General features: G+C 40.7%; 1 protein-coding gene across 3 annotated transcripts in view; it reads right to left on the reverse strand.

The window, feature by feature from the left end:
* The window catches only part of LOC109280665 (uncharacterized), a 596,100-nt gene that overhangs the window by 226,723 nt on the left and 348,945 nt on the right, over positions 1 to 20,432 (reverse strand). The gene's annotated exons all lie outside the window — the stretch shown is intronic.

Consider the following 20,432-nt stretch of genomic DNA (forward strand, 5'->3'; position numbering starts at 1 on the left):
ATTAAATACAACAGGATCAGGAGCAAGCCCTACCTATATGCATAGTGAAAAAATAAAAGTGGAAGCATTTACAAAAATAAGCTCTCTGGCTGGAATGTCTAAGATGCAGAGTTCCTTCTTTAATAAGAAGCGAGAATGATAAATGCCTTCTAGGATCAGGACCCTACGTTAATGCAAAATCCTACATGTAGTGAAATCCCTTAGCAGAGCACAACAAAAGTGATGGACGATAAATTTTTTTAAAGGGGACAAAGAGGGCGTGCATGTAAAGTCTGCATGATACACTCCTCACAAAATGACTCCACAGCCAGCACTATGGCAGCCACATTAATCATTACACTAATCCCTAGGTACACATGTTGATAGATCTTTAATGCATTGCGTTCGATTCTCATGCATCAGTGGCAAAATACTTCCTCGGAAACAGTCCAGAAGTATTTGTCTGAAAAACAAAGATCACTTGTGAATGAAAGGAGCAGCCATAGTCAGCACTTCTCACACCAGGCACCTTACCTCCAATAGCTCTGAGAATCCCATTTCAGCTCCGCTCTTTCCTGCGATCCTGAAGTTATCAAGGGTCCCTATCCAGTAGGGAGGGACAGCCTGGCTTTAGCAGGAATTCAGTATTAGTCACAAGGATTCACTCCAGGGAAAAGGATTAGATTTTTAAGGTTCTCGAACTGGAGCTCTCACGATCATTATTATTTTTACTGACATAGTATCTCTAAGACCTAACCTTGAATGAGAAAACTATGGAGTGAGGTGCTGCACAAACAGAACAAAAAGACTGTCGCTGCTCACAGCGATCACAAATTTAATGCAGAGCCAGATTAAGAAGCAAGTCAAAAGAAAGAAAGATAATATCACTCAGCAAGAGAGGCTCAGGTTATATTGTTTCTATACAGCATCTCTAAGGATTTTGTCCACACCTTTCTTGAAGTGTGGGGCTAAAAACTGGCCATAGTACTTCAGGTGAGGTATCACCAGTGCTGAGGAGGTAACTTTTTTTGCAACAAGAGCATGCCATTGGCTCATATTTTCAACTTCCAGTCTATTATAGGGCTGTGCAAATGCTGTTGTCTGGGGCTGCACTCCATGGGGGCCCCAGTAGTGTGGGGGTGCGCAACCTCTGGCCAGCAGACCAAATGAGGCCAATGGAGCCTTGGAATCTGGCCAGGTGTCCACTTTGGTGGGAAATTTGGTGGTAAATTGAAAATTTGGCCAACCCTTCCTGTTAACACAATTCCAAACCCTGGGGGGGTAGGTTGAAGCTAAGCCAGGACTGTCCCCCCCACCCCCCGACATGGCCAGATCAGAGTCATACCATGACCTTTTCCCTCCACCCAGTCAAGATGGGTCCCAGCTGTATCCCCTTGTCCCCATGAGGCTGAGCCATGGCCCCTTTCCCCTCCTGGTAGGGCTAAGCTATGCCCCCTTCCCACTGCTTGGCCAGGCTGAGACTGGGCCATGCTCCCTTCCTACAGCACACCCTCCCAGACTCTGCCCATGACTCCTTCCCTTCACCTGACCAGGTTGGGGCCAGACCAAGTCCCCTTCCACCACATGGCTGTATCAGAGCTGGGCTGCCCCCCAACTCTCCTCCTCTGTGCAGCTGGATGGGCCCCATCATATCTGGCCCACAGAGGGATCAGGCACTCCTCACTGGTCAAAAAGGTTGAGCACCACTACACTAGTGCAAGACATGGGCCTCCAAGACATAGGCACCCCACCACCATCTGCACCCCCTGTGCAGACAGGTCTCACCCCAACTAATGCATTACATGCATGGGCAGCTGTTGTAGTGTGGGCACAGTTGGCCCCCATCTCACTACATCATGCCACAGGCTCCCCTGATGCCATGGGCTGGGCTATCTTACCCAGAGTGGGCAGAAGCAGGTAGTGAAAGATGAAAAAGGGAGAGGGAACCTAGAGACTGCAGGAACTGGAGAGACAGGAGGACTGGGGGCTGGGTAGGAGCCCAGGGGCTGCACATCAACCTGTTGTGAGCCACATGAATTTCATGGTCTACCAGTTGGACAGTCCTGGCCTAATAATGTAGTCTGTCAATCCCAAAGTGGAGTTGCAGATGACTTAAGTGCAGGAACTTTGCACTTGTTGTTACTGAATTTCATTCAATGAATTTTGGACAATTTCTCTAGTTTCTCAAGAATTGCTGGAGCCTATGTCTGGAAATTTTGATGATATTTATGCTTTATTACAATGTCTACCTCTCCTAAGAGTTAAAAGCAGAGAAGGAAGAAGCAACTCCTAGAAATATTAATATACAGTAAACAGTCATATCATGCTAAATCAAGAGACACAGGTCGACTTAACTGGATGAACTTCCTAGGAAGCAATTTACATATACAAATTGCACTAATTGAAAGATAATAAATTTGTTTATCTTCAATTAACAAAACAGGGAATAAGCTTACACATCATTTGTGCTATTTTATTTTACATACATTTTTATTACCACTACAATAACATTTTCCAATCAAACATGTTAACTGCAAAATTAAAATGTAACTTGAGTAAACAATGCTTCATAGTCACTAGAGGAGAAAGTGAGAGATAACAAATACAAACAAGAAGTACGTAGAAGGGAAATAAGGTACCTGGGCAGATTAATGGCTGAAGATGCCATTCTGCCAAACCTTTTCTTTGAATGAGCACAGAAAATGGTTAGCTGGGTAAGTACAATTACAAACAGGAATCTGAGTGGCAGCTGAAATGACAGTAACAGAATATGTATTTAGTCCTTATGACAAGGGACACGATCTGAGATTGGAGTGATAGTGGTCATCTAATGAAGTGAGTTTAGGTTCAAGAAAGCATGTACTCTATTTATATATGTTTCTTAGTTATTCTATAAAGGTACATCTCTACCTTGTCTTCATGGGGCTTGGGGAGCCCATGCAAAAGCATACAAGTCTGTGCAAAGCAGACACTTCCTGCTGCTATGCAAAGGCCAAGTGGAGATGAAGAACAGGGGATCTTTTGCTAGTCTCAGTCTGTGAACTAGGCATGTGGGGAGCCTCTAAGGGTCATTATTAAATGTTACCTTAGATGGGATTGAATTTAAAAAAATGAAAACTAAACCTGGGTACTATAAGAATAAGAGAAACTTAAAGCATATAATGGGAACATGATTGCAACCAAGGGTATTTGTGCACTGCATGCTAGACACAAGAGTAATACAGTAAAAGTTCACTTTGTAACAGTCCCAGGAAAGCTAGTGCCAATTATTGGGTAGTGAATGTGTAAATCTCTAGGTTTGATTAAGAGAATGGATGCCATTGAGGGACTAGAAAGCAAGAACATAGAAGAAGAGTTTTATGATGTGGTTCAAGGCATGGGGGGAATTGCATTGAGTACAAGATAGAATTAAGAGAGCCAAACACTCCCACCATACATTCTCCAAGAAATGTTCCCCTTCCACTAAGGGAGAAAGTGAAAAAGGAATTAGATAGATTAGTCAACATGGATATAATAGAAAAAAGTAGAGCAACCAACTGCTTGGGTTCATCCAATGGTCATAGTAGAAAAAAAAGATGGATCCTTGAGATTGTCTCTGGATCCTAAGCAAATGAACAAATGCATCAAAAGGGAGCACTTTCCCATTCCCACTGGGGAAGAGGTTTTTGGCAACATGGCAGAAACTAAATACGTCTTCACTTTGGATGCCTCTTCTGGGTTTTGGCACGTTTGCCTAGAGAAGAATAGCACTAGGTTATGTACCTTCAATATGCCCTTCCAGAGGTAGTGCTTTTGTAGGCTTCCTTTTGGACTGCGTTCTGCACCTGAAGTATTTCACAGAAAAGTGGAACAAATTTTTGAGGGTCTTGATGGAACTATGGTTTATATTGATGATGTATTGTTTTGGGGAAATACTATGGAAGGACATGGCTTGAAGCTAAGAAAGGCACTAGAAAGAGCTCACAGAGCAGGTTTGAACCTGAACAAACAAAAAATGCAAATTCAGGGTCAAAGAAATAACATATGTGGGAAAAAAGCTGTCTGAGAAATGGGTGCAAATCAATCCTGCAAGAGTTAAAGTCATTACAAACATGCCACCCCCTACAAACAAGGAAGGAGTGCAGAGATTATTGAGAATGATAAATTTTGTAGGAAACTGTCTACTGAACTGAGCAGAGGAGATCAAATAAGATCAATCCTACAAAAGAATGCTCAGTGGATACAGGAACGTGAAGATGAAGCTGAATTTAAAAACTTGACGGAAAAAACAATGAAAACTCTGGTACAAAAATACTATGATACTAAAAGCCCCATTAAATTGTCAACAGATGTTTCTAAAGAAGGCATTGGGGCAGCTTTGTTTCGAAAACATGGGGTTAACTGGAGACCAGTAGCATATGCATCTAGAGCGCTATTTAAGTTAAAGCTTCTATATGCACAAATTGAGAAAGAAAGTTTAGCTCTGGTATATGGCTGTAAGAAATTTCATATATTCACCTATGGGAAGCCTGTGATAGCTGAAACCGATCATAAACCTTTGGTAACTATAGCAAAGAAAGAGTTATCAGACATGCCACCCAGATTACAGACACTTTTCTCTCAGCTGGAAATGTATGATCTAGACATACAGTACACGCCAGGAAAACATCTACTTATTGCAGATATAATGTCCAGAGCACATGACACAACGGAAAATGACAATTCCACAATCACACATAGTACATGTTAATCTAATTTAAAAAGAGTGATTCCTGTCATAGAAAATGTGGGAACTAATTGCAGAAGCTACTGCTCAGGACACTGCATTGCAAGAAGTGGTAACAGCTACTTGTGCTGGTTGGCCTGGAAAACATACCTAGCCCCTACTCTCGGTTCAAGGAAGAGCTGTCAGTACTGGATGGCATTTTGTTCAAAGGCTCATGACTTCTTGTTCCAGCAGTGCTAAAGAAAGACATGATGGGCATCTAGGCATTAAAAAATGCAAAAGGTGCTCTATATTGGCCGAACATAAATAATGACATAGAAGATGCTGTAAAAGCTTGTACAACATGCCTAAAGTACAGGTCAGTGCAAAGAAAAGAGCCCATGATAGTCACAGAAGAACACGTAGCTCCATGGTATCAAATGGGTATTGACTTATTCATGCTTGCAGGAAAAATTAAGTATTAGTGCTGGATTATTATTCTCACTATTCTGAAATTGCATTGCTTGAAAGCACAACAGCAAACCATGTCATAACTCATGTCAAATCATTTTTTGCTAGACATGGGGTTTCACAAATTGTGAGACTAGACAACGGACCTCAATTCAACTGTCTTGATTTTAAAGAGTTTTCAAACAAATATGGATTCCATCACAACACTTCAAGTCCTAAACACCCACAGTCCAATGGTCTGGTGGAAAATGGAGTACAAATAGTGAAGAAATTGTTGAAAAATCTACAGCTTCACACACCGATATTTACCTGTCACTCTTAAGTTACCTGACAACACCCAGAAACATGGAATGAGCCCAGCAAAAATGCTGTTCAACAAGAAACTCAAAACCAGACTGCTAAATCTTGTGGATGATGCTCATCAGAATGAAAAGCAAAACATGAAAGCATTAAAAAAAATTCAACAAACTCAAACAATGGTACTGTGCCAGGGGTTCCAGGGAGTTACCACAACTGCACAACACAGATATGGTGCTTATTTCAGACAGATAAACGTGGAAACAAAAAGCACCAGTTTCCCATCAAGTAGGTCCCAGATCCCATAAGGTAGTCACACTGGGAGGAGAGGTATTAAGGAACAGATGACACTTGCAGCTCATAAAGGAGAGAAAAGAAGTAGTCTCATGAGATTCCCCAAAGGAGAGAGAACTAACAAAAAAAGGTTCACTGAATTTGCAATTTTACTTAACAAGTACGGCCAAAATGGATAGCTTTTGGTAGAAAATGTGTTAAACTTGGTGGATTGGCAGGGTGACCCAAATCTGAGCAAAACCTAGCATTCTTGTCTTAGTTTCACTTTGCCTTTTTGGGTTTAGCTCACCATGACAAGGGTGTTGAAGTGAACAGGAAAACCCTATAAAGCAACCCCGCTGTAATTCAAACAGCTCTAATAGGATAATGTATTGATTCAAAAACTTCCTTTTTTTCTTTAAAAAGCCCTTGACTATCTTTCAGTGGGGGGTTTGGACCTATCTACTATCCAACTGCAGCTGCCTTGGAAAAAGAAAATGTTCACCACAATAATAAAAGTAAAAATAAAAGAACAAGAAAACCCACACTACTCACTGCTTTTGTTTTTATGATAGTTATCGTAGTATTTCAGGATACAAAATGATGGACATCCTTCTTGTTCATTAAACTTCTGACACCTCTTTATTTCACTAAATATTTTTAGTTTGAGTTTTAACACTGCCTTCATATAACTGACATCCTGCCAAGTACCAAACTACAGAGTCTCCTAAATAAAGATTAATCTTCAAATAAATGAGTGTAAGGAACAAATGCATCTACGACATATCAACATCTCTTGAAGTATAGTACAAATACACTTGACACATTAGGTTAAACAGCCTTGGCAGTGGTCTGTACTACATCTCCAAAGGCAGGTCCATTAATCATGAAGTCTAACATCCCATTTTACCTGTGCTTGCTCTAGAAATGCTCCGATTTGTGGAAATGAGAAGTCCAACAAATTGGCAATGAGTGTAGCTAAGAGACAAGCAGGCAATTTGAGTTCCCTGAAGCTAGTTCCTCAGCTTTATCTGTTGTCTCTAGACACACATTATTTTTTCAATTGTTAAACAAACCATCTGGTTTGTGACAATGGTCTTGAGTGATGATTACATGATACATTCAACTTTTAAGGGTCTTCTCAGAAATGTTGCTAAACAATGTTCAGACGGTCTTATCATGCAATATGCAATTTCCTTACTGTAAGTTAAATATCTCTGTATTTTATATTATTTCATCTCTATTGAATTTTAACAGGGTGTTCAAATAAAATAACTAATTCCATGCCAACCATGATAGAAAAGCTGATTATACAAAAGTGGAGTTCCTCCTACTGTTTTGCCATTTGCTGAATTAGAAGAGTGGGAGAAACACTGAAGTTCTTGCTTGATTTTTGCTGAATGTTAGGAACCGAGAGATTTGCAACTCAGAACTTCTAACAGATCAACCAGGCAGGTGAATCAATACACACAAATTAGTGCATGCATTTTTAGATAAAAATTCAAGCAAGTTACTTGGATTTATAATTATAAAGCAACTATAACTTAGTTCAATAATAAATTATTAGCTACCATGGCAACTACTGAAATACAGAGCAAGCTATTAAAGAAAATAAGATGGTCTAAAAGAGACAAAGAGGATGAATAAAGACACTTATTCACTGGCGCATGCATATGTTCTCTGACTTGTCAGGTTGTTATATACGATACTGAAAAGACCAAAGTGGAAAATTGCACTAGGTTTGAGCCTGGATTGCGCAGTTTGGTAATTTTCAGGGACTGGTAGGTTGTTTCCATTTGGAAGAGAAAATGATGAAGCCAGGTATTCCTCTTATGCAATTTTGTTTATTTACTAAGAATGTAAAAGCCATGTTAGCCTTACGTCAGGCAGCAGACAGAGCAGGGATGCACCTTATAGATTAACTGAATCAGAGATGCATAAGCTTTCATGAGCAACAGCTCAATTTATCCAATGAAGTACTCATGAACATTTATGCATCTCTGATTGAGTTAAGACTGGGTTCAAAGAGAAAAGGTATGGGCTTAAACTATTAACTTTAAATAGTTCATCCATCTCGGCTGGCAACGTTATAATGTGACAGGGTTGCTACTTGGGAGTTATGGAATACAACATAATAGTAAATCCAAGATCTGATTAAAAAGGTTATATGCTATAGCACATTTAGGCACTAGCAAGACACTCATGTAGAGGCTTCTGGATTCAGTGAAATCCAAAAGTCTCAGCACAAGACTGGATTCATGGCTAGCCCCCCAAAAATCCCCAGCTACTTCACTCCCCATAAAAGGCACCAACATTACTCACCTTTCCAGAACTTAAACTTAAGTTCCAATTAACAGACCAGCTGCAGCAGGACAAGTGTCATTTCAACTTCAACCTAAGCTTTCCTGCACTTGCTCCTTTCTTCTCCCTTTCTATTATGCATTTTACCTGGGCTTGATCATTTCATAAGCCCCAGCTGCAACTAACACATTAGTAACTTATGGTCTCCTTTTCCTGATGTCCTGCACCTTGCGCAGGGTTTCTGGACTGGGTTCTGTATCTAGGCTTGAAACAGATAAAGAAAATTCATAAACAAAAATTCACCAGCATGGATTTGTCTTCTGAAAGTACAAATAGCCATCAGGAAAGGTTTGCCTTCTAAGGAGTTCATTCTTCCTAATTATTAAGTAAAATTAGATCACATTTTAAAAATTTTTGGCTATTATCTCCTAATGCCTTTTCATATACATTTTTCCATGGTCATATTTCATAATATCATTCATTATTACTCTCCTATTTTAATCTCTAGATTCCTCAGTCTTGGCTCAGAGCTGCAATCCATAAATCACTAGAGTGTCTGGCTAATTTTGTATCAGAATCGTCACTGATAATACAGTATATAGGAAACAATAACACTTGTTTCCACAAACTCTGTAACTCTGCGCCTGTCTAATGGATGAAGCCTGGGAAGGAAAACAATTAATTTACTGTGCGACTGTAGGAAGATGACAGTTTCAGTAAGTTTCACTCCCCTCGCCCGGATACAACGTGGATAGTATTGACCTATCTTGGAGGGATGTAATGAAGGGTACCTCATTAACATATGAAAAGTACTTCAAGATCGACAAATAAAGGTATTATGGAGGCATGTTGTTTAGATACCACAGGATTCACAAATATTTGATGTACTTTGAAGGGAGTGAGGCACAGTTTAAAGCAAAGATTCGTGTTTCTGTTGGGCAGCAGATAGCAGTTTACATAAGCCACGGAGACAATCTAAAAAAGATTAAAACTGAAAGGCAGACCCAAGAAATCAGACCCATGGGAGTATTTAGTAAAGTCTTTGCTCCACACTCAGAATCAGATTACTCCAAAATAACATCTCATTCAAAGCTAATCATGCAATTAGGGTCAGGTCCTAAAGCCACTTGCTACTTCAATGCCTACTGACCCCTGGGTATGCTTGCACATTACAAACTGCACAGCTAACTTATAAAGCAACGATAGGTCATAGTTAAAGTTAGCTTGTTCTGGGACCAGTTGCACAGCTTTGACCTGTTGCTAGAGGGCTGGTGAGTAGGGGCATGGCTAGGACCTGACAAGCTGCTCCCTGCCTGTCTAGTTCACCAGCTCTCTAGTAGGGCTGTATGAAGCTTCAGGTGCTGATTCGATTTGGAGAAGATTCAGCCCAATTCGGCACCCAAATCTCCAAATCCAAATCAAATCAGGAGATCAATTAAAACATCTGAATTGAGTCAAAGCTCTTTGATACAATTCAGAAAAGATTCAGACAGCTTTGGAGATTTGGGCAGTTCCCACTCACTGCTGCAGGGACCTGGACCTGGACTCCATGCTGGTAAGTAGGAAGCAGGGAAGAGAGGAGGTGTAGGAGGGGGGAGGGGACCATGGGGGGACCCCTGCCAGGCCCCATCCCCTGCCTGCTCCCCCAGCCCCCCTGAGCACCCCACCAACTGCTCTCCCAAACTCCCCATGACTGCCCTGCCTGGCCCCAGCTCCCAGCTCTTTATAAAAAAGCCCCTATTCAACAATGGCTGCCAGGCAGGGGGATGATCATGGCTGCTCCCCACTGCCCCACGCTGCATGGGGGGCTCTGCCATGAGCCCCCCACCTGCTCTCCTAGCCACCCTCCCCATGGCTACCCACCCCAGCTCCCGGGTCTTTAAAAAAGTTAAAAAAAATAATAGCCCTGCACTGCAGCAGCCACTGGGGCTTCTTGGGGCTTGTAGCAAAGCCTCCCATGCAGCATGGGGCAGTGGGGATCGCCCCCCCCACCCCCGCCTGGCAGGAGATAGCAAGTCCGCTGCTTGGTTTTTTGTTTTTTAGGAGACAGGAGCTGGGGGGCTGGGTGGGACAGCCATGGGGGGGGGGTCTGGAGGCTTGTGGGAGAGCCCCCCATGCAGTGTGGGGCAGCCACTATGGCCCCCCTGCTGGGCAGCAGCTGCTGAATGCGGGGCTTTTTTTTTTTTTTTTTTTTTTTTTTTTTTTTAGAGCATGGAGCTGGGGCCGGGTGGGAGATGGGGCGTGAGGCAATGTGGGGAAGCAGGGATCACCACCCTGCCTGGCAGGAGCTGGTGAGTGCCAGGCTTTTTTTTTTTTTTAATAGCTGGGAGCTGGGGCTGGGCAGGGCAACCATTGATATGGCTGGGAAAGCAGGAGGAAGATGGGGCCAATTTGGAGATTCAGTTGAATCAGCAGCAGCCAAATATCCAAATCAGATTTGGCCGAATGAATTCAGGACAGTGATTCAAATCACCGAATTGAATCACTGCCCCCCGAATTGGCCAAATCCAAATCTGAAGCTAATATTAGCCACTTCGCACAGGCCTACTCTCTAGCAACAACACACACATAGACCCCCATCCAGCACCCCCAGCACACATATGCACACACCCATGGATGCACATCTCAGCACCCCCATCCCATGCACACACTTCTCAGCATTTACCCCCGCTCCCCCCAGACTTGCTTTTGGCTGCCAAGCAGCAAAGACAGGTTATGGGTTGGCAGCATCAGGGGCCATCCCCTAGTGCACAGGGCCACATGGAGCCTGGGAGTACACACAGAGAATCCCTGTTGCTGCTACTGCCACTGGCAGCAGCCAGAGGGGCATATGCGCACAATCCCCACTACTGCTGCTCATGCAGCAAGTGGGGTGTTCCTTCGGTGTTCCCATGATACATGCAGTTAGGGACAGACCCTGTCACTGTTGCCCTTGTGCCCTGACTGTGTTGCTCAGTGTCCAAAGGCAAGTTTGGGAATAGCAATGTATATATACATCATGTGTGTGCGGGTGTGCCTGCCACATCTTGCCAGGCCCTCCTACAGCTCAGAAATTCCCTAACCACTGCTCTGCTGTATGACCTGTCATGGGTGGAGGGTTGGGGATAAGAATCCAGGAGGACAGCTAGTCCATCTGGGAATGGTTCCTTCTGGTATACTGGAGGACTGCAAATTGGTTATTTTATTTCCAAGGAACACTTGGAAGTTAAGTAAAATGAAGCTGCCTAACTCAACTCATGATAACACTTGCCTCAAGTGGCATAACTTTAAGATGCCTAGAGGGCACTTAGCGTTTGTTAACAAGTTTGAATTCATAAGCATCCAAGTTTTAAGTGCATTTAAAATGAGCTAATTGTAATGTGTAATCTCATCCGCAGTGACTTCAGCTGAACAAAGAAAATGGAGGTGTTCAGTGCTTTGCTGGACAGGACATTAGGAATATTTGTATATAACAGGCAGCCCTCTATAATTGTGTCCCTGTTAACTGAAGAAATGGAACACAGCTAGGAAGTCTGGCTATGACAAAGAACAATTTACAAGCTGCTATGGTAAGCATTTCTTTCAGACTAGGAATGTGATGATTTGGACGCTTCTAAACTATTAGCCCTGTATGCTCATAAGGAAAAATAATTTGGCCACCTTATTTTGTGAAGCCCTTATCATCGCCACTCTACTCATAGCAAATAAAAGTCCCTTTATGTGCAACCTGTGTTTTGATTTGTAATATTGACTACATTTCCCTGGGTATAGCTGCTTTTTATTTTTTTAAATTACAACACTATCTTTTTATGAGGATTAGTTAATATTTGTGAAGCACTTCTAAAATGAAAAGTGCTAAGTATTATAATTCACTCCCCCTCCAAATTCCACCAGTAGAAATGACATATCATCAAGTTGATGCATCATATTGAGTGACATTTCATATCATTATACACTAATGTGCCAATATGCTTGATTCTAACAGGCCCAGGAAATTAAAATTGCTGCTGCTTACTAAATATTGTGCCATAAAAGCACTTTAAAAGCATTAAAAATGTAAATAAATATACTTGTGTGGGTGTTCAGATCTTTCCTTAACTCTTCTTTAAAGTGGTCTGCAAAATATTTTTGCAAATACTTCAGTGAGCACAGCAACAGTTCTTCAAAGATCTTTGCCTTTGAAGATCCAGCTGCAAAAGAGATTACATTTACTTTTGCAGCACTGTGGTTACGACAAACATCCTCCCAGTTGGGAGGTAAATGCTACTAAATATGTATCCTGACATCTCCAAGTTAAATCTCTAGATCATCATGAGTCAAAAAGGGCCTATTGCTTTTCACACACATGCAAAGTGGAAACTAGACCAAGTACAATCAGAGCCCTACACCAAGTGCCCAATGCCCATGCTCCCCAAGATTGGAGTGACAGAACGAGGATGTCTCAGCATGAGTCTGCCATCCCCTGATAACCACATATTCTCTCCCAGCTGGAATTTACTCATACACCTGGTATGAGTAATTCCCAGGACAACTACCTGGGAGTTGCATGTCCAATCTGAAGCTGAAATACAAGCCCACATTAATGTCATTTAGGCCTCCCAGATATTTTAGTATTACACAAATATCATTTAGTACCTGAGCTGGAAAAAATGTATTGCTTTAGAAGTCTTTAAATGTCCCTGTAAAAAACCCAGTGTAGCTGCCACTACATTAGTGAATCCATGTTAGCTGCATCCCATAGAATACCTCATCTTTCAGTACATGTCTTTGAAAATGCTAATTCACTACCAGGCATGTACCATCCACCCATTTGATATGGTCAGTTCACTGTCTAAGAAGAGAAAAACGATCAATTTTTCTGCTACTTTTAAGGGGATTTGCAAAAAACATCCATGATTGCAGACCTATACAAACAGCAGCAATAGCAGTATGTTGCTTGTGGGGTAAAAAAGCCTCAAGATACAGGGACGCTGCAGTGGTGGGTCATGTCTAATTACATTTACAGTAGGGCCATCATTCAAAATACTTGTGAGATGAAAAAATTAAGGACCTGACCACTTGTGGCCATCATCAAAGTTCCACTGGCCTTTTATTTGTTTTTTAACAAGGCCAATTCACAATGTCCTAACCAGATTTCAACTGAATGGAATTACATTCTACCCTCCTTAACATTCTCCATTTTCAAATTTTACTAAATTAGTATACTCTTCACTGTAGCATCTACTAGATAATGCATCCCAGATTGGCGTGCGCTGTTAATATATGTTCCTAAGCAGCTACTGTGTTTCATTCCAGTGAAAAGTAAAACCAAGGTCTGAATCCTGGGCTGTGTACAGGCAAATCTCACAGATTTTGGTATATTAGAAGAAATGTCATAAATCCACATCAGGTTGCAAAAGCCTTGGAGGAATCTGCATCCTGCCCCTCAACAAAAGCATGTAACTGGTATAAATCAACAGAACTGCACAGAACTGTGGAATCACTGGCCAAGTACAGACATCCAGTTTTCCCTGGGAAAGTCAGAGCTCTTCCAGAAGAAACTGCAAGTGTACAGATGTCCTGGATTTTTCTTCCAGAGCAAAAATGGCTGCTCCAGGAGAACAATAACCTGGGAACAACCAGAGCTAAATCATTCCTGAGATTTTCCCCTGAGAGAGTGAATGTCTGTACACATTCTTCTGAGAGAAGCCACAGCACAATCCTCCAGCATCCCAGGGTGCTTTGCTTTTGTCCCCTTCCTCCTCCAGGGAGACCGTTTGTTGTTCAAAGGACTCTGCTATTCCAGCCAAACAGGGAACAGAACATACCCTATAAGATGTATACACATGGCCTCCTGGCTACACAATATCAGCACTGCAACCTCTCTGCTCATGTATGCAGAATTCTTTTTAAGAGCTTCACACAATACTTATCTCTATATGCTGCTTATATAAGATTAACAAACCTGAAAGGAAAAGGTTCAGGTAAGTACAAAAAGCCCATCTGCATTTATTTAAGCTTACCTCACTTAAGATATAGCAATTATCTATGGATCTGTTAAATAATAGTTAGCTAAATACCTCTCCCCACAGAATAGATGATGGATTGCTTGAAAGCAGGCTCAGCTCCAAAGGACTGAGCCAAAGCCCACTGAAGTCAAAAGGAGCTTTTCCATCAACTTTAATGGGCTTTGGATCAGATCCCAAAGTAATACTAACAGCATAGGTGAGGGTGTATATGGCATGAAGTCAAGGAATGGTTGCTTATCAATTAACATTGCTTTATTTGATCATTATCTGTCAAAGAAAAGTAAACAGCTTGTTATTGTTAGTATAAAAGGTGTCATGCACAAAAATAAAGCAGGAATAGAGGGCAAAATAAAACATTTGTCTTCAGTAACAGAGTACTTAAAAACCGAGTTCTGTGGTCTGACTTCTTCCAAATAGAAACCTTGTTTATATCATAAGATTTCCGAGCATGGGAGCAGCCAGAGGAAGTGGGATGTGGTTATAAAACTTGCCAGGATCATCCTACCTGCTGTGCTTCATTCCAGAATCTATTGTTATCATTTTCAAATTATTTGCTCTTCCATCTGTATACCATATTGTACCATTGTAATATTCTGATCTTAAACTCTTCCAGGAAATGAACCTGGAACACAACTGTTTCAAATGTGTTATAAATGATGTAAAAAATAATTCTGAGGCTCCTTTATATGCTTTACTGGGGATGGTGTTTTATTTATTTATTTAGGTTTTGCTTTACTTATGTGTTCTTGGGTTTTTTTGGCAAGAATACATACACAGTGAGAAACCATGAAATCCATTGGATCTGAAGATCAAAACTTGACCCATAACCTAGTGAAAAGGTTTTTGACTTTTGGTAATGCTTTTCTTACAAATAAGAAACTCTTAATTTCAAATTCAGTTCTTGTAAGTAATCACCCATATCATTTTAAAATGTATGTTCCATTAGCATTCATGCCAGTGCAAGTCAATTGCATGAATGTTTATAGGATGCAAACACTAAAAATAATTCATCTTAAAATGCAAGCAGGTAATCAGATTTTACAGATTTCTTCCCTTTCTCCTCTACTTTTTAAAACCAGGAAAGTATAAAATGGTATATATACAAGTGTATAATAATAGGTTTGAATGGATTTATGGATTCTACTACTATTATCCTCATGGTTAAATAGACATTTTGATATTGTGGTAATGACATTCTCATAGAATTACAGGGCTGGAAGTGACTTCAAGAGTTTCCTAAATCCACAGATGCAGGATTTGCTTTACCTTGAAAACATCTAATGGCGATTCCACAACTCCCTTAGGCATCTGTTCCAATGCCCTAGTGCCTTGGGAAGTTGCAGAATCTCCTTCCCTTCTTGAATATGCTCAGCCAAATCTTTAGAGTTCCCAGAAGAGTCCAGCAGTTCTATTAGTCACAGCCAAACAAACTTTAAAGTAACTCACATTTGACTTGTCAGCCCACAGCTAAACAGACATAATATAAAAAAAAATGGGTTGCTGCCTCGTATTTGAAGTAGCCTCTTATTTCTATGATCTATTCTCAATCTTTCCAAACTCTGGTAGCACAATACATTTCTGTCACACTTCATCTCAATGCTCAACTTGGACAATAGATGCAGTGGACAAAAGTAAGGAGCACAGATGTGTCTGCTCTAAGTAGCATGCCTTGTATTGTAAACTTGAGAATCTATTCTTTCCAATAGTCTTTGGAGCTAATTCTTCTAAAAGCAGATAATGTACTTTTGAGAGGAAAGCTTGTCTGGGAACGGGAGCACAAAAACCAATAGATTAGCAGCAATTAATGTAACAGAAAGTCCTTGCAGAAAAAATTCCTATAAAAGACAAATACACCAAATGTTATTGTCTGACAGCTGTTTGGTTAAACAAAAGCCTTTATTTTATTCAGATATCCCATTCCCTTTGCACATAAGGAATATTTGCAACGGACTTAATTTTAAATAATCTTAGAACACAGCTACCATTTGTTCTCAACACCGGTGTGCGTTGGAGGGGCTCTCTCGGACTGTGCCTACACATAGGGCCCCTTTCTGCCACTCAGGAGAGGGAGTTCATAAGTTCTGCTTGCTCCATTGAAGTTTCCTGACAATGAGGCCATCATGAAGCAGTGGCTAATCTGGCACTGGAAATTTTATAACCCCCAGTGCTTCTCTGTGATATCTTCTGAGGAGTTAGGGCTAGAGCACAGTCTCTCAAGATCATCAGTTGATTCCCACTGGAGAGAGGAAGGATATCAACACTTCACCCCATCTCAATATCTTCTATTAGGGTAAAGCAGGAAACAAGGGGACCCTTTCAGAGGAGCAACTAGTTTGTTGGCTGTGAGGGGGCAAGCTATAAATCCCCACCAAACACCATGGCTTCACTTCCTGCAGTTGGTGTAAGGACCCTCCCAGCCCTTAAGCAATGAAAATAAATATAAGGGTGCTCTAGGTATTTGGAAGCGATATGCCTCGTAGTTATGCAGTAGGGTTGTTCACAGTTTTTAGAAATAGGTTAGACGAGCACTTTTATAGGATGGCTTGGATAGGCACAATCCTACCTTGAACAGGGGAGTGGGACTAGATAACCTCCTGGGGTCCCTTCCAGCATTACTTTCTATGGTCATATAATTCTATGTAACAGCAGCTATGTCAGCATAGTAGTATGCCAATTGCCTGGTTTTCTAAGTGATCTGTGTTCCAGTGAAATACATCATACAGACAGCACTGGGAACTGAAGTCTTCTCTCTCTCAGAAACACATACAGAGAGAGTCAGAAGCAGTACAAGCTTCTACTCAGGAATCATCCCCTCCAGCAAGAATGGTAATAACTTATTCACAATGGCCACTGAAGTCCTTGTCCTGATGAACATGACAGCAAGCTTGACAATCAGCTGCAATGGTAATTTTTATAATCACAATAACTGTCTAGCAGTACCCAGAATCAGGCAGCCATCTCCTTTCACAAAGACCCGAGACTCATTAAAAGGCCATCAACCACCCTCAGCCAAGTGACCTATACCAGTTCGCAGTTCTCCAGGGAGTTTAGAGCTGCCAGTAAAACTGGCTGAGAAACTGGCCTTATTTTTTGTTTAAAAAATAGAAAGAGATAATTTGGTCAAAATGTGACATTTCAGCAAAAAAGTTCAACCTTTAAAGCTTTTCCAACCAACACATTTGCCAAACATTCTGCATCACAATCCTGTGTGTTGACCTGTTGATACTATATGATTCTCTCACACACAGATATAGTTGCAGACACCAAGAAGAAAGCCAGGCAAAATTATAGCAGCAGTAAGATTGCTCAAATCTTAAATTGTTTCTTGTCTGTAGTCATCCTAAAGCCTGCCACAGTCATCAGTTAACTGTTGCAGCCTAGAATCAATTTTTCACAGTCTCTGGTCCCAAACCATACCTGGTATAATTGTATCTAAATACCAGGGAAGAGTTTGGCCCTTTCTTGGCTTGGACCAATCCCAACTCATGCAGTCCCCACAAGGAAACCAAGAATAACATCAAGAACTACATTCTCATACTGTGCTCATCAGTCATGCAAACTTTAAGACTCCTACATATTTCAGTGAGAAATCTATGTCCTAACAACAGTTTACTCCCAAATCTTTAAGATTTTTTTTTCTAAAGTAATGTTCTAGTTATTCTCTTGCATACATTTTTTCTACTAAAGATTAAAAAAAGAGAAAATAAGGGTTTTTCAGACTGGATTAAGTAAAAGCTAGATACACGTAATGGAGAACAAGTGCATAGGCCAAAGAGCATGAAATGACTTGTCCAAAGTTGCACAGTGAAGATCTAGAACTAGAATTCATAAAATCCTGGCCTCAATAAAATCAAATGATAACTTTAGTGGAGCTGGAAATTCTTTGAAGCTATTAGAGGGAGGTAGTTAGCCACATTATCCTGAAGTCAGGCAGAAGTGAGGGTATTTTTGCACCTTATAGACTAACAAAATGAGGGATATGTATCTCTATATATATTTAGTTAGTAGACCATACTCTGGTCTTTCAAAATTTTTGGGAGAGGTAAGAAAAAGACATAGGAGGTGCATTTTTAAAGAATTTAGTTTAGCTTAATTTTAGCTGGCGCACATCAAACTGGCCCACATTCAATAAAGTTTGGGAATATTTTGGGTTTTTTTACTCTTTTCTTTTAGTTTTGAAATTGTAATGACAAATTTAGTTTTGTATGGTTAGAGGCTTCACAATGTTTTCAGTATAAATACTCAACTCTTTTCATATCGTTTTTTATAATTAAACAGACAGTATCACACAGATCAGTTTCAATAAGGAAAGTTACCTGTGAACAAGCACCTCTCAATCTCCCCAAAAAGGCCTTGAAATCAGAAACAAAAACTTGCAAGATGAGGTTGTAAAAGGATAAAATCCCAGATGTGCAAAAACTTGTCTACATTTTTTTTCATATTGTAGAGGAAAACAAACTGGCTGCAGAAGAAAATTAAGCAAGGTTTGTCTATTTGATCCATTACAGACACTCTGTTAGTGAATACAGGAAACTTTGATCAAAAGACAACCACCAAGTTTCTGAAAGAACCTTTACATTGGATCTTTGCATTTACCAGGAAAGGAGTTAGCAGAAGACATCATGCCATTGTCACAATAATTATTGTGTTGGCCTCTATATAGATTGAACCTTTCATAGCTTTAAGACATTAGTGTCCAAAAATAAAACCACAACCATCACTAACAACATATCCCACTCCTTTCCCATCAAAGGAAATAAGATTTTTCTTCCAGATTCAGTGAATATAGACGTTACCTGGGAGATGCTCCAAGAAGTAGGATAAATTGATTTCATGGATGGTTATTTTAATGTCCTAACCAAGATTACAAAACTGATCCGTACATCTTACAAAATAAACCTTCACACACTTTTACTTTTTTCTTCTAATTAGTGTGCTATGAATAAATGAAGCATCTGTGCATAAGTAATATGTTTATGAATACAGAGCTAAATTATGCTTCCCACAAGGAAGGGCCTCATTGAGCTCATTCAATAGTGTCAAGGGTGTCATAATGCCTTAGTTATACCACAATAGTGAAGTGGAAGAAGCACAAGCACCTTAAATGTGTAGCTATCGCACTCCCATCATTCTCAGGGCATTTGTCAACAATCATACATCATGGCCATAACATTGTCACAGTATTCCTGCCTTGAGCACCATTACCAAGTGTACCTTATGCACTCTCCCAATACCTACAGCCCACACCCTCCCAATACCCACAGCCATGGCTGAAGTTTTCATGCTCAGCAATGATCCACATGTTACTTTTATATTTTTGAAATGTATTTAGTGAGCTAATTTACATATTTGAAAGCAACTTGTATGTTGCCTCAAATTTCAGCTTTGGATCAAGAGTCTCTTAGTCTCATAGGCTTCAAAGTGACCTCAGGGATCAATGAGTCCTCCAAGAATGAAGGATGCACTATTTCAGAGGAATGCTTGCCCACCCAGCCTCTTCCAGAAAACCTAAAAAGAAAGAGATTCCTGAACTTGCCTAGGAAGATTATTTCATTGTCATACTGTTCTGACAGCAGGGAAGACTGTTCTGGAGTTTTAATCTACCTTGGTTTTGCTGCAGTTAAAACCCATCACTTCGTATCCTACCCTCTGCAGCAAGGGAGAACAGTGGTTCACCCTCTTTATAGAAACCTATCAAACGTCTGAAATGTTCCATCATTCCCCCCCTCCCCAATAGTCGTCTTTTCTCCAAACTAGATGCACATAGGTCGCTCGACCTTTCCTCATATGGCTGGCATTCCAACCACTTTATCATTTTAGTTGTTCCCCCACTAGATATAACCACCAAGTAGTACTGTCATCTCCTGTGTCCTACATATGATATTCCTGTTAATGAAGCCCAAAATTGCATTAGGGTTTTTTTTTGCAACTTCATTAGGTGGCTGGCTTATATTAAGGCTGTGATCCATTAAATCTACCAGATCCTTCTCAGTAGCACTATGGCCTAGCCAATCATCTCCTATTCTGTATTTCTATATTTGGTTTTTCTTCCCTAGGAGCAGCACCATTTATTTATCTTTGTTGAATTTCTTTTTATTGTCTTGAGCCCATTTCTCCAATGCATCAAGTTCCTTTCTAATTCTATTCCTATCCTCCAAAGTCCTTATTTTGTGTCATCTGCAGACTTGATAATAAAGCTCTCTATTTTTGCATCCAAGTCATTACCAGAAATAATAAACCACACCAGAACAGACCACGTGGAACCCAACTTAAAACCTCTTGCTATTTTGACATTGATCAATTTATAGATACTCATTGCTTGTGGGTATTCAACTGAGTCTATCTAGCTCACATTTCTCCAGTCTACCTAGGAAAACATTATGTGGAACTGTATCAAAAGCCAGACTAAAGTCCAAATGTATTATGTTCACTGCCAAAGG

This window comes from Alligator mississippiensis, chromosome 11 (assembly GCF_030867095.1).
Source record: "Alligator mississippiensis isolate rAllMis1 chromosome 11, rAllMis1, whole genome shotgun sequence".
Lineage (NCBI taxonomy): Eukaryota > Metazoa > Chordata > Crocodylia > Alligatoridae > Alligator > Alligator mississippiensis.